General features: G+C 37.8%; 1 long non-coding RNA gene and 1 pseudogene across 2 annotated transcripts in view; both read right to left on the bottom strand.

Annotated features, from left to right (window-relative positions):
* LOC149122378 (uncharacterized) overlaps positions 1–12,395 on the bottom strand; it is a 241,039-nt gene that overhangs the window by 84,852 nt on the left and 143,792 nt on the right. The gene's annotated exons all lie outside the window — the stretch shown is intronic.
* LOC138845219 (large ribosomal subunit protein uL23 pseudogene) lies at positions 8,036–8,555 on the bottom strand (annotated as a pseudogene).

Genomic DNA, 12,395 nt, shown 5'->3' with positions numbered 1-12,395 from the left:
TTACTAGCCAAGACTAAAAATATACTCCCGAGGCTGATGCGATGACCTAGAAGGTTAAGGCTCTGTCTGCAATGCCAGTATCCTAAATGGGCACCAGTTCTTGTCCTGGTTACTCCACTTTTGATCCAGCTCCCTGCTAATGTACCTGAGAAAGCAGTGAAGGATGGCTCAAGTGCTTGGGCCCCTGCACCCATGTAGGAGACCCAGAAGAAGCTCCTGGCTCCTGGCTCCTGGCTCCTGGCTCCTGGCTTTGGCCTGCCTATTGTAGCCATCTGGGGAATGAACCAGTGGATAGAAATAGGGCTCAAGGTGATAATGAGAATAGTGATTCTCTCTGTATTTCTGCCTTTCAAATAAATAAATTAATTAAATATTTTTTTAAAATGTACTCCCTTCTCCCAGGTTGGGTAGCCTAGGAAAACACATTCTCACAGTAATAATGCATAGACATTGTTGAGGAGTTTCTTAAGAACAGCACTTGCAAAGGAATGAAGGATGTAGGATGAAACAGAAAAAGATGTTGAGCTGTGATGGAGCTGGAGAAAGGTAGTAGCCAATCCCTCCGGAAGCTCTGATGACTGTCTGTTCAGCGTCATTCCCAGATTAAGACAAAGGGGCTGAGCTCCTGTACCCTGTGATGAGTAGTTGCTGGCTGTGGGCTACCCCAGGTAAGGGGCATGGCTTTGAGTGAAGTGACACCGAATGGCTGAGCACAGTTTCCAGAAAGGAACTCAAAAGATACGTGGTATAATGTGTTTCAGTCCTAAAAGGGACCAGTACCTTTTAGTACCTTTCTACCCAGTACCTCAGAGTTCCGCTACAACCCTCCTGTCCTTCTTGCTCAGCTTTTTATGTTTTTATTGAGAGGCTATTCATGATCTATATTGCTTTGTATCATGAATGCAAGACTTACTTTTCATTGTGTTTATTTGTACAAGATAGAGCTGCAAAATACTGAACTGCATCTACATTGACCTTAAAGCACTTGAAGGCACTGCTGATTAACAATAAATCCCTGATACTACAATCTTAATTCCGCATTTAATTTCATTTATAAAAGGGTATGTGTCTATGTATGCATTGTGTGTGCTTGCTCAATGAAATGAGATTTAATTCTGTATGGCAATGTGTCTTTTTAGAAACATGGTAGTTGATTGAGTTTTCATTTATCTGATGTTTGAGTCATCCAGCCTATTGACAAAAAACGTTGAGAAGCCTCAGTTACACAAATCTACTTGCTGTTCTATTAGGACATTATTTGGTTGTGGAAAAAGTAAATTTTCAAGATCTTCTCTCTGAATCTGAACAACTGATTTTGATTTTACTTTGAATAATGTTTTATAGTAGTGAATTGATTTCCTGTTTTAGAACTTTGTGTACATAATTCATATTTATGATTCATTGCACTATTTTTCAACCCAAAGTCACAAACTGTGTCTATTAATTTATTTGACCCACAAAATAATTTACTGACCAGTAAAGAATATATTGTCATTCTTGTGTTAGACATGACACAATTCAGAGAAGCTGAAAGTCAGCCATAGCAAGCCTGGAAGCCAGAAGCTTTGTTCTTTCCACCATAAGTTACCACTTTCTTTGATACACATTATAGAAAGAAAAAAAAAAGAGTACTGACCCTAATGCTTGACAACTCATTTCCTCAGTATTTTCTTATACATACCTTCTTTTCATCCTCACTATAACTTCACATAGATTATCATCAGTAACATTTTTAAATATTTATTTGAAAGAAAGCATCAGAGAGAGAGGGCAAGACAGAGGGGTGAAGATCTTCCATCCACTGATTCGCTCCCCAAATTACCACAACAGCCAAAGGTAGGCTGAAGCCAGGAGCCAAGAACTCCATCTGAGTCTCCTACTTGGGGGACAGGAACCCAACTACTTGAGCCATAGTCTGCTGTCTTCCCAGACACACCAGCAAAGAGCTGGATTGGAAGCAGAAGGAGTCATGACTCAAATTGGCTCTCCAACATGGGATGCCCGCATCCCAAGCAGCAGCTCACCTCATTCATGGTAACCTAAATCCAGGAGCCAGCACCTCCTTACAACCAGTTCAGAGCTATGCAGCACAGAAGATGGAATATCCCTCTCCCATTTCCCTTGCTCTCCAAGTAGATAAAAGAAGTGGAGGGAAAGGCATTGTCTATTTCTCCTAATGAGCCTAATCATTAGTGGATGATCTCATTAGTTCAATCAATTTCCAGCTCCACCTTTAACCAGCTGCTTGGTCATGGACAAGTTGTTTAGCTTCTGCTTCCTGCAATTCCTGATCTGTAAAAAGGGCAAAGAAATAGTACCAACTTCAAAGAAGAGTCCTAGGGTAACATAAGATAACTTATGCAAAATATTTAGCACAATTATTGGCACAAAATAAATATTTAACAAGTACTACTTATTAAGGTCATTACTTATCACTATTCTCATTACCACCTTGAGCCCTATTTCCAATACCATCACTCAATCATAAACAAGCCCTTTTTATACTGTAGAAACTGTAATATTCTCCTAACTTGCTGCCTAAGTAGATACAGTGAAATTAACCTCCACAAAATATTCGCATTTCTCAAAAACCTCCAGTTTTCCCTTCATGGTCTGGAGAATAAGATCCAAGCTTTTTAGTTGAGCATTCAGCACCCTGCGCAGTCGTCTCTGCAACCAACCTTCTATTCCCCTTATCAAATCAATGTGCACACCTTGCCCTCAGAGCGCATCACACTTCGACCAGAGCCCTCTGTGCATTTCATTCCATCTGCAATATGGTACTTTAGGTACTTTGAGTACCTAAAAGCTCCAGTCATTTAGAAATCTTACCAGCATTTTTACTGATTTTTTTATTTTGAAAACTTATGTAATAGATTGCCTATACCAATACTCTTCAACAGAAATATAATACCAGCCACACATGTAAATTTAAATGTAGTAATAGCCACATTATAAATCCTCAAAAGAAACACTTGACATTAATTAAAATACAGTTTATCTATCTGTCCAGAATATTATTATTTCAATATATAATCAACATAAAAGAATATAAAAGAATTATTAATGAGATAGCTTATATTTTTGTATTGGTTCCAAAATACAGTGCATGTTTTACACTTATGGCACATTTTAATTCAGGTACTAAATTTTCAAAGAAAATACTTGACCTGTATTTAGACTTCATAAAAGTTATGGCCAAAAAGTAGATAAACTCAAGTTGTTTGAAACACATATAAAAGTTTCCATAACTGAACCAAGTATCAGTTTTTAAATTTAAATTAAATTTAAATAAAATAAAAAATTCAAATCTTCAATTTCATTAGCCACATATTAAAGTGCTCAGTAGCTACAAGTGGCTAATGACTAGCCTGCTGCACAAAAAAAGACCTAGGCCTCCCTTTAGAAATATGATGTATAGTGTGAATATATTGTGTCTTGTACATAGTACACTGTCATGATGAAATTTTATTGTCAGCAAACAATATTCTGCCCCCGGGAAATATTATTACTTTAGTGATAGATAATTCAAATGAATATTGCAGATGTGAAGTACAATATAGTACATTATTTTCTTTTTTGATTCAATCTTATGCTGAGAGAAAGGTAGATAACTGGGAGAGAAAAAACACACACACACACACACACAATGTGAAACAGAGTTTATTTTCCCCATCCCCATAACATATTTTGGCCTCTTGGTCTGGATAATCAAAAATTAAGTGAGAAATAATATGGCACTCTCTCTGATCTTGCTACACACACCAGTCAAGAAGAAATTTACTTGAGTCATTGGATCTACTGCATATTGACCAACCACATATTTTGCCTCATTTCCTAATAATCTTAAAACTCTAGTCTACAGACTAACAAGAAACGTGAGTTTCAGAGACAAAAGTTTCCAGAATAACTAATTCTATTCTAAGTCCTATAAAACTGAGCTTAGGAACAGTTGACTTGAAATACATCAATACAGAGGGTAAGAGATCCTAGTCTTGAAAATCACTGAGGACCCATATTCACATCACCTGATCTGATAAGACAAAAAATACCTTGTGGCAGACTTAATTTTATTTTCCAAGAAAGCTGAACTAAATAGACATACCATTGTTCCAATATAGACACAACAGTATAGTAGTTTCTAGGTTTTCAAGCACACATATACATTCTGAAGAAGATCCACGACCCAAGTCAATTTCACAAAGCACTAATAGCAAGAGGGAAAAAGGCATTTCAGGAATTTGGGATCAATGAACCCCTCAGAAATTCAGATATGTTCCATGGACAACAAGCACTTACTGAACACCTGCTGTGTGCAAAACACCCTGATTATCCCCGTGATTAAATTAAATCCCTATACTTAAGGATCAGAGACCACCCTACTTATGTTTTCTAGAATTGTAAGTCCATAATCTGTCAGACCAAATCATTCCTTCTTATTCTAGTAGATGACCTCTTTCCACTTGGTCCTTACCTCAGAAAAGTGCTAGAAAACCCCAATGATTGCATTCATAAAATTGATTAATCATACTCATGCTCTTTTATAGTTTGCCCAAAACTACTTCTACCTAAAGTGCTTGGCAAGACTATTTCTATCTAATGGAAGGATATTTTTTATGATTTATTTCTTTATTTGAAAGTCAGAGTTACAGAGAAGGGGGTACAGAACCAGAGAGAGATATTCCATCTGCTGGTTAGCTCCCCAGATGGCTGCAAATATGAGGGCTGGGCCAGGTGGAAGCCAGGAGCCACAAGCTTCATCCAGGTCTCCCACATGGGTGTAAGGGACTCAAGCACTTGGGCCATCCTCCACTGTTTTCTCAGGCCTATTAGCATAGAGACGGATCAAAGTGTAGCAGATGGGACTGAAACAAGAGCTCATATGAGATGCCACCGTTACTACAGGCTGCCTAACCTGCTATGTCACAACACCAGCCCCTGGAAGAATTTTTTTAAACAAGTCTTTGTCTCTAATTCATCCCATTTACTCCATCATAGTCTATTTCATCTTTCTAAAATGCCCTTCCAAGCTTCCATAAGCCTTCCCACATTTTTTCTGATCAGAAACTTACATTTCAAAATACTTTATGTTTCTAAGTGCACTTATTTTTCATATTTGTGTATATAAGTATATGACTTTCATTTTTACTCATATATGAAATATTGTGAACTTCTGGAAGTAAAAACTCATGTCTTTTACTTTTTCCCTACTATCTAATCCATAGCTTGCTGTGGATTTATATCAAATTTTGCAGATATTAAATCAAACTGAAATTCTACTTTCAAAGTGAAAGCATGGGAAGAAGATTTTATTGTTAGAGTAAGAATAAAGGAATAAGATAATCCCCTTAGCACCACTCTGGACCTCCCCAGGTGGCTGCTGTGACTCCTCACCTGGCCCCTCCTGGGAAACAGGAAAAAGAAAAATGAGAGATCAGGAGAGAGCCTGGACTTAGCCCTGGGCTATGATTTATGAGTAAGTAAACAGCTTCTGACCTGAACTTGCTGGCATTCTCTCTCTCTCCTAGAAAGCTAAAGAGACCAGGGCTGTACAAAGGGGCTCCTGATTTTCAGTAGGCCTTCAAGTCAGATCACTTTACACCTGTATATTTTATCATTTGTGCACACTGCTCTTCCCAAAGGGATTCCCTCTCAAGCTAGATATTCAGATTCAAAACACAAGTCACTGAATCAAAGCCCACCAGGCACAAAAGACATTCACTTAGATTAGATAAAAGCAATCAATTGTCAAATTTGAACTCGATTTTGAGTACACATATATCATTGTCAATTTGTTTTCTGGTAACGGCTCTTATTTAGGGTTAAAGAAATTTTACTCCCATCTTTAAAATGTTCCCAGAAAAAGTCCATAATAAAAAACTTATCTTAGCTATGAAATACAAGATAAGGGAAAAGCAGAATTTCTTTCATATCAAACTATAATCCTGTATTTAGTGCCTAAAAAAACTATATTAATAATAACTTTACATTTATGTGGTGTTTGTTCTTAGAAAAAGCACTGTTCTAATAGCTTTATGTACATTAGTTGGTTTAATCATAACTTAAACTCCAATAAATTTTTTCCAGCAGGTACATTTAAATTTCACATAATTAAAAATATTGAATATGAACATTTGATTTTTGTGTTTGCCTTTTCCTGAAGAGGGAGCATCAGGAGAACTGGTAAAATGTGCAAAATGACAACATTTCCCTGTCCCCATGATTCTTACTCACTCCCCATATGTAGACGTATCTTTACCATAACAGAGTCAGCACAACTTTTAACCTTTCAGGAAAACTGACTGCTAACTGCCTTGCTCGGCAGCTAGCAGATGCCAAACAGAGGAAGTATATTTGCTCCTCACAGCAGCTACTCCCTGGCAGATTGCAGAGCTGTTACTGGTTGTGGCTTCAGACTTATCTAGGGATGTGTCACATGTTTGGGCTGTTATGTGATCCATTCTGGCTGCCTGTGTTCCTAAGAACTTTTTCCATTCAATGACTTTTACACATTTCTAACAATTGTGAATGAGGTGCCATGTCTCTCTTTCGTGAAATCACAAGGAAAGACTTTTTTAAGAAAGAGAGCTCTCTCATCACCTGAGTGCAGCCCAGCTGTGAGACTGGAGTCCATCAATCTGCTTCCTCCCTTAGCATCCCACACTGCAGTGTCCAACAAGCTACCCCATCCCTCAACTGTCCCCCATCACCAGCTCCGGCCACGATCCCTCTTCTCCCTGCCACAGGATTCCAGGATTGCCAAATTGAACGGACACATTTCAGGCCTCCTTACTTGGCTTTCCTGAGGCATGTGTTGACCATCCTGGCCTTGAAATTTGCCTGGGTTTCTCAGAACCACTCTGTCCTGCTGTGGTTACAGTTTCTCAGGTCCCTGCCCGGCTTATTTTCCTCCAGGTTCCCTTTTCAATGTTGGATTCCTGGATCTGTATGCAAGCTTCTTTCCACTCCTCTGCAGATTCTCCATAATGAATCTCATCTGTGCCACAGAACCCAGAGTATACTAGCCCTTGCTTTCAATTCCCCACCTCCCAACTCTAAATACATTCTAACTGCTTCTGCACATCCCCACCTGGATGCTGATGTGTGTCTCACACGAAAAACTACATCATTTTATCACGCTCTCCAACTCGCCAGTCTTCTCCTGAATCTTTTATGTCAATTAGTAGCATCACTATCCTTACAGTTAACTGTGGAAGTTTGAACAGAGGTTACAAGTTCTTTAACATACTGAGACTCCTGCGATTGGGTCGAAACTTAGACCTTGCCTTCCTTCCTGAGAACACTCGTTCTTGAATCCCTGAGCCATGATGCAAAACGTCTAGAGATCCTAACATTGCCAATCTAGAAGGTCACACATAGGTGTTCTAGCTAATCAAGTGAATGAAGAGAACATAGTGTATGTGGGCTATCCCATCCCTGCTCTTCCAGCTTCTAGCCTTTCTAGGCACTCCGGCCAATTGCATCATCTAAGCAAGGACATCAACATGTTATATAGCATGTATTATACATGTTATATAGCATGTATAGCAACAACCATTATCTTTTTTTTAAAATGCTTTATGCCACTGAATTTGGGGGTAGTATTTTATGAAATAATAAAAACCATATTGGCTACCCAAGCTGCAAAAATGGGAATAATTACCTTCATTCCCCCCTTGTTTTTTTTGTTGTTGTTGTTGTTTTCAACAAATAATTTCATTAAGGACCTACTATGTGCCTGGCATAATACTAAGAACTGATGGTACAGGAGACAAGCAATAAAAACAAAAAAAACACAATAAAATAAAACAGCATTTCTCAATCTTGTTTCAGATAGATGTTTCTCAAAAGAGATGTTTTAAACTGGAAATTGATGGATAAAAGCACATTTCTTTCCTGCATTATTCTCCAGGATATTTAAAACTAAAATCTTTATAAAAAATTACGTAAGAAGATTCTAGAATAATAGTTTCCTAACCTTATTTACCACAAAGCAGGTTTGGTGGTTTATTTATTGTTTTTTTTTTTATGGTGAAAAAACATATTTAGAAGTAGCCAGCTGGACTCCGTTCAGATGATCCCAATTTTGTTGGCAACGTCCAGAGCATCATAGTCAGGAGCCAGCCGCACACACACCTTCTTCTCTCCGTCAGGTCTGATCAGGGTGTTGACTTTGGCCACATCAATGTCATAGAGTTTCTTCACAGCTTGTTTGATCTGGTGCTTGTTGGCCTTGACATCCACAATGAACACCAGTGTGTTGTTGTCTTCTATCTTCTTCATGGCCGACTCCGTGGTCAGGGGGAACTTGATGATGGCATAGTGGTCAAGCTTGTTTCTCCTGGGGGTGCTCTTCCGAGGGTATCTGGGCTGCTGTTGGAGGTGTAGTGTCTTGGGCCACCGGAAGGTGGGGGACATGCGGATCTTCTTCTTCTTGTGGCTGTGGACGCCTTTCAGCACTGCCTTCTTGGCCTTCAAGGCCTTCGCTTTGGCTTTGACTTTAGGAGGGGCAGGAGCTTCCTTCTTTGCCTTCGGCGCCATCTTGGTGAAAAGGTTATTTATTGTTTTTTAATTTCTTTTCAAAACAAAGTTACATAGAGTTCGGCAAGAAGATGGAAATAGTATTGTTGATCATTAGATATATAAAATATGCACAGAGAACCTGGAAGAAGGGGCATCCAAGACTTTCTTTGCTAGTCAGGGATTACCTCCAAAGGAATTAATATTTGAACTGAGATATGAAGAGTATTTGATAACACCAATCCTCAAACTATTCAAAAAAAAATCAAAAGGGAGGGAACCCTTCCAAACTCATTCTACAAACCCAGCATTACTCTGATTCCAAATCCAAAGAAAAAAAATAGACCAATATCACTGATGTAAAATTCTCAGCAAAACAGCAGCAATTTGAATCTAACAATGCATCGAAAATATCATTCACCCTGACCAAGTGGTATTTATTCCAGGGATTCAACATATTCTAATCAATAAACATAATACATCACATCAACATAGTGAAGGACAAAAATTATACAATCATTTCAATAGATGCAGAAAAAACATCTAACAAAATTCAAATTAGACAATGTCAAACATGGTGCTGGAGTTGTGGCAAAGGAGGTAAAGCCACTGCCTAAGATGCTAACATTTCATATGGACTCCAATTTGTGTCCAGGCTGCTCCACTTCTGATCCAGCTCCCTGATAATGGCCTAAGAAAAGCAGAGAAAAATGGCAAAAGTGATTGAGCCCCTGCCACTCACATGGGAGACCTGGAAGAAGTACCTATCTCCTGGCTTCAGCCTGGCCCAGACGCAACCATAAGGGAATGAACCAGTACATGGATGATACCTCTCTCTCTGTCTCTCTCCCTCCTGTAACTCTTTCAAATAAATAAATCTTTTAAAAAAAGAAAGAAAAAAAAACCTTGAACAAATTACATAAAAAGGATCACACCTCAGTATAATACATTGTATATGACAAACACACAGCCAACATATTAAATGGGGGAAAGCTGAAAGTGTTTTCTCTAAAATCTGGAACCAAAGATATTTATTCTGATTATTCCTATTCAACATAGTACTGGATGTTTTATACAGAGTCATTAGTCAAGAAAAAGAAATAAAGAGCATGTAGTTAGTCAAAGAGGAAATCAAATTTTCCCTGTTGTTGAATAACATTTTTCCATACACAGAAGAACCAAAACACTCCACCAAGAGACTATTAGAACTTATAAACAAAGCTAGTGAAATTATAGCCATCCTAATATCAGACAAAATAGACTATTTTTTATTAAAGATTTATTTATTTATTTGAAAGGCAGAGCTACAGAGAGGCAGAGCTAGAGAGAGAGAGGTCTTCCATCCATTTGTTCACTCCCCAGATGGCTACAACAGCTGGAGCTGAGCCAATCTGAAGCCAGGAGCCAGGATCTTCTTCTGGGTCTCCCATGTGGGTACAAGGGCCCAAGGACTTGGACCATCTTCTACTGCTTTCCCAGGCCATAGCCAATAACTGGATTGGAAGTGAAGTAGCCAGGACTTGAACCGGTGCCCATATGGGATGCCAGCACTGCAGATGGTGACTTTACCTGCTACAACACAGCACTGGAACTGACAATATAGACTTTAACACAAAATCTATCAAAAGAGACAAATAAGGGCACTATATATTGATTAAGGGATCTATTCAAGAGGAAGATGTGACTACTATAAAAGTATATGCACCTAATTACAGGGCACCAGGCTGTTTTAAAAATTTTACTAGATTTAAAGGGAGACATAGGCCCCCACACAATAGTAATGGAGAATTTCAATACCTCACTTTCAGCAATGGATAGATCAACCAGACAGAAAATGAGCAAGGAAAAAACAGTTGACACTGTAGACCAAATGGACCTAATGATTATCTACAGAACATCCCATCCTACAATTGCAGAATATACATGCTTCTCACCAGTGCATGGAACTTTCTCTAGAATTGACCACATTCTAGGCCATAAAGCAAAGCTCAGCAAATTCAAAAAAAGTCTAAATATACCCCACATCTTCTCTGACCACAATGGAATGAAACTGACAATCAACAACTCAGGAATCTCTAAAATATATACAAAGACATGGAGATGAACAACACACTGATGAATGAACAGTGGATCATAGAAGAAATTAAAAGAAGAATCAAAATATTTCTGGAAACAAATAAAGATGACAATACAACATATCAAAATGTATGGGATACAGCAAAAGCAGTGTTAAGAGGAAAGTTTATATCAATTGGTGCTTCTATCAAGAAATTGGAAAGGCACCAAATAAATGAGTTATCAATGCATCACAAAGACCCAGAAAAACAGTAAACCAAACCCAAAACTAATAGCAGAAAAGAAATAATTACAATAGGAGAATAAACCAAAAAAAAAAAAAAAGAAACCAAAAACACAATACAAAGATCAGCAAAACAAAGAGCTGTTTTTTGACAAAATAAACAAAATTGATGCACCATTGATCAAACTAACTAAAAAAAAGGAGAGAGAAGACCCAAATCAATAAAATTAGAGATGAAAAAGGAAATGTGATACCGCATAAATAAATGTAACAAATACCCGGAAATAAAAAGAATCATCAGGGATTACTACAAAGAGCTACATGCCAACAAAATTGGAAACTTAGAAGAAATGGATAGATTTCTGGACACATATGGTCTACCAAAATTGAGCCATGAAGACATAGAAAACCTAAACAAACCAATAACCAAGAAAGAAATTGAATCAGTAATAAAGACCCTCCCAACAAAGAAAAGCCCAGGATCAGGTAGATTCTCTATGGAATTCTGCCAGACATTTGAATAACTCCAACTCTTCTCAAGTTATTCAAAACAATTGAAAGGGAGGAAATCCTCCCAAACTACTTCTACGATGCCAACATCACCATAATTCCTAAACCTGAAAAAGATACAATCAAGAAAGAGAACTACAGACCCAGACCCATTTCCCTGATGAGCATAGATGCAAAAATCCTCAACAAATACTAGCCAATCAAATCAAACAACACTTCAGAAATATCATTCAGCCAGACAAAGTGGGATTTATCCCTGGTATACAGGGATGGTTCAACATTTACAAGTCAATCAATGTGATATATCACATTAACAAACTGAAGAACAAAATCCATGTGATTATCTCAATAATGCCGAGAAAGCCTTTGATAAAATACAACACTTTTCATGATGTAAACTTTAAGTAAATTGAGTATAGAAGGAACATTCTTTAACACAAGGCAATTTATGTCAAACTGACAACGACCTATTGAAAGGAAAAAGTTGGAAGCATGCCCACAGAGATCTGGAACCAGACAAAGATGCCCACTCTCACTGTTGGCTATTCAATATACTCCAGGAAGTTTTTGCCAGAACCATTAGGCAAGAAAAAAATCAAAGGGATATAATTGGGAAGGAGGAAGTCAAACTATCCCTATTTGCAGATGACATGATTCTATATAGAGGAAATTCAAAGGACTCCACCAATAAACTATAGGAACTCAGGAACTCAAAGAAGTGTTTGGTAAAGTGGTAGGATATAAAATCAATACACAAAAACCAACAGCCTGTGTATACAGATATTCCATAGCTGAGAAAGAACTTCTAAGATCAATCCCATTCACAATAGCTATGAAAAAAATCAATAACCTTGGAATAAATTTAACCAAGGATATCAAAGATCTCTATGATGAAAATTACAAAACATTAAAGAAAGAAATAGAATACACAAAAAATTGGAAAAATCTTCCATGTTCATGGATTGGAAGAATCAATATCATCAAAATGTACATTCTCCCAAAAGCAATTTACAGATTCAATGCAATACCAATCAAAATACCAAAGACATTCTTCTCAGATCTAGAA

This window comes from Oryctolagus cuniculus, chromosome 14, assembly GCF_051225735.1.
Source record: "Oryctolagus cuniculus isolate XC-2025 breed Fujian yellow rabbit chromosome 14, ASM5122573v1, whole genome shotgun sequence".
NCBI classification, from domain to species: Eukaryota; Metazoa; Chordata; class Mammalia; order Lagomorpha; family Leporidae; genus Oryctolagus; species Oryctolagus cuniculus.
This window is presented reverse-complemented; position numbering and strand designations above follow the sequence as displayed.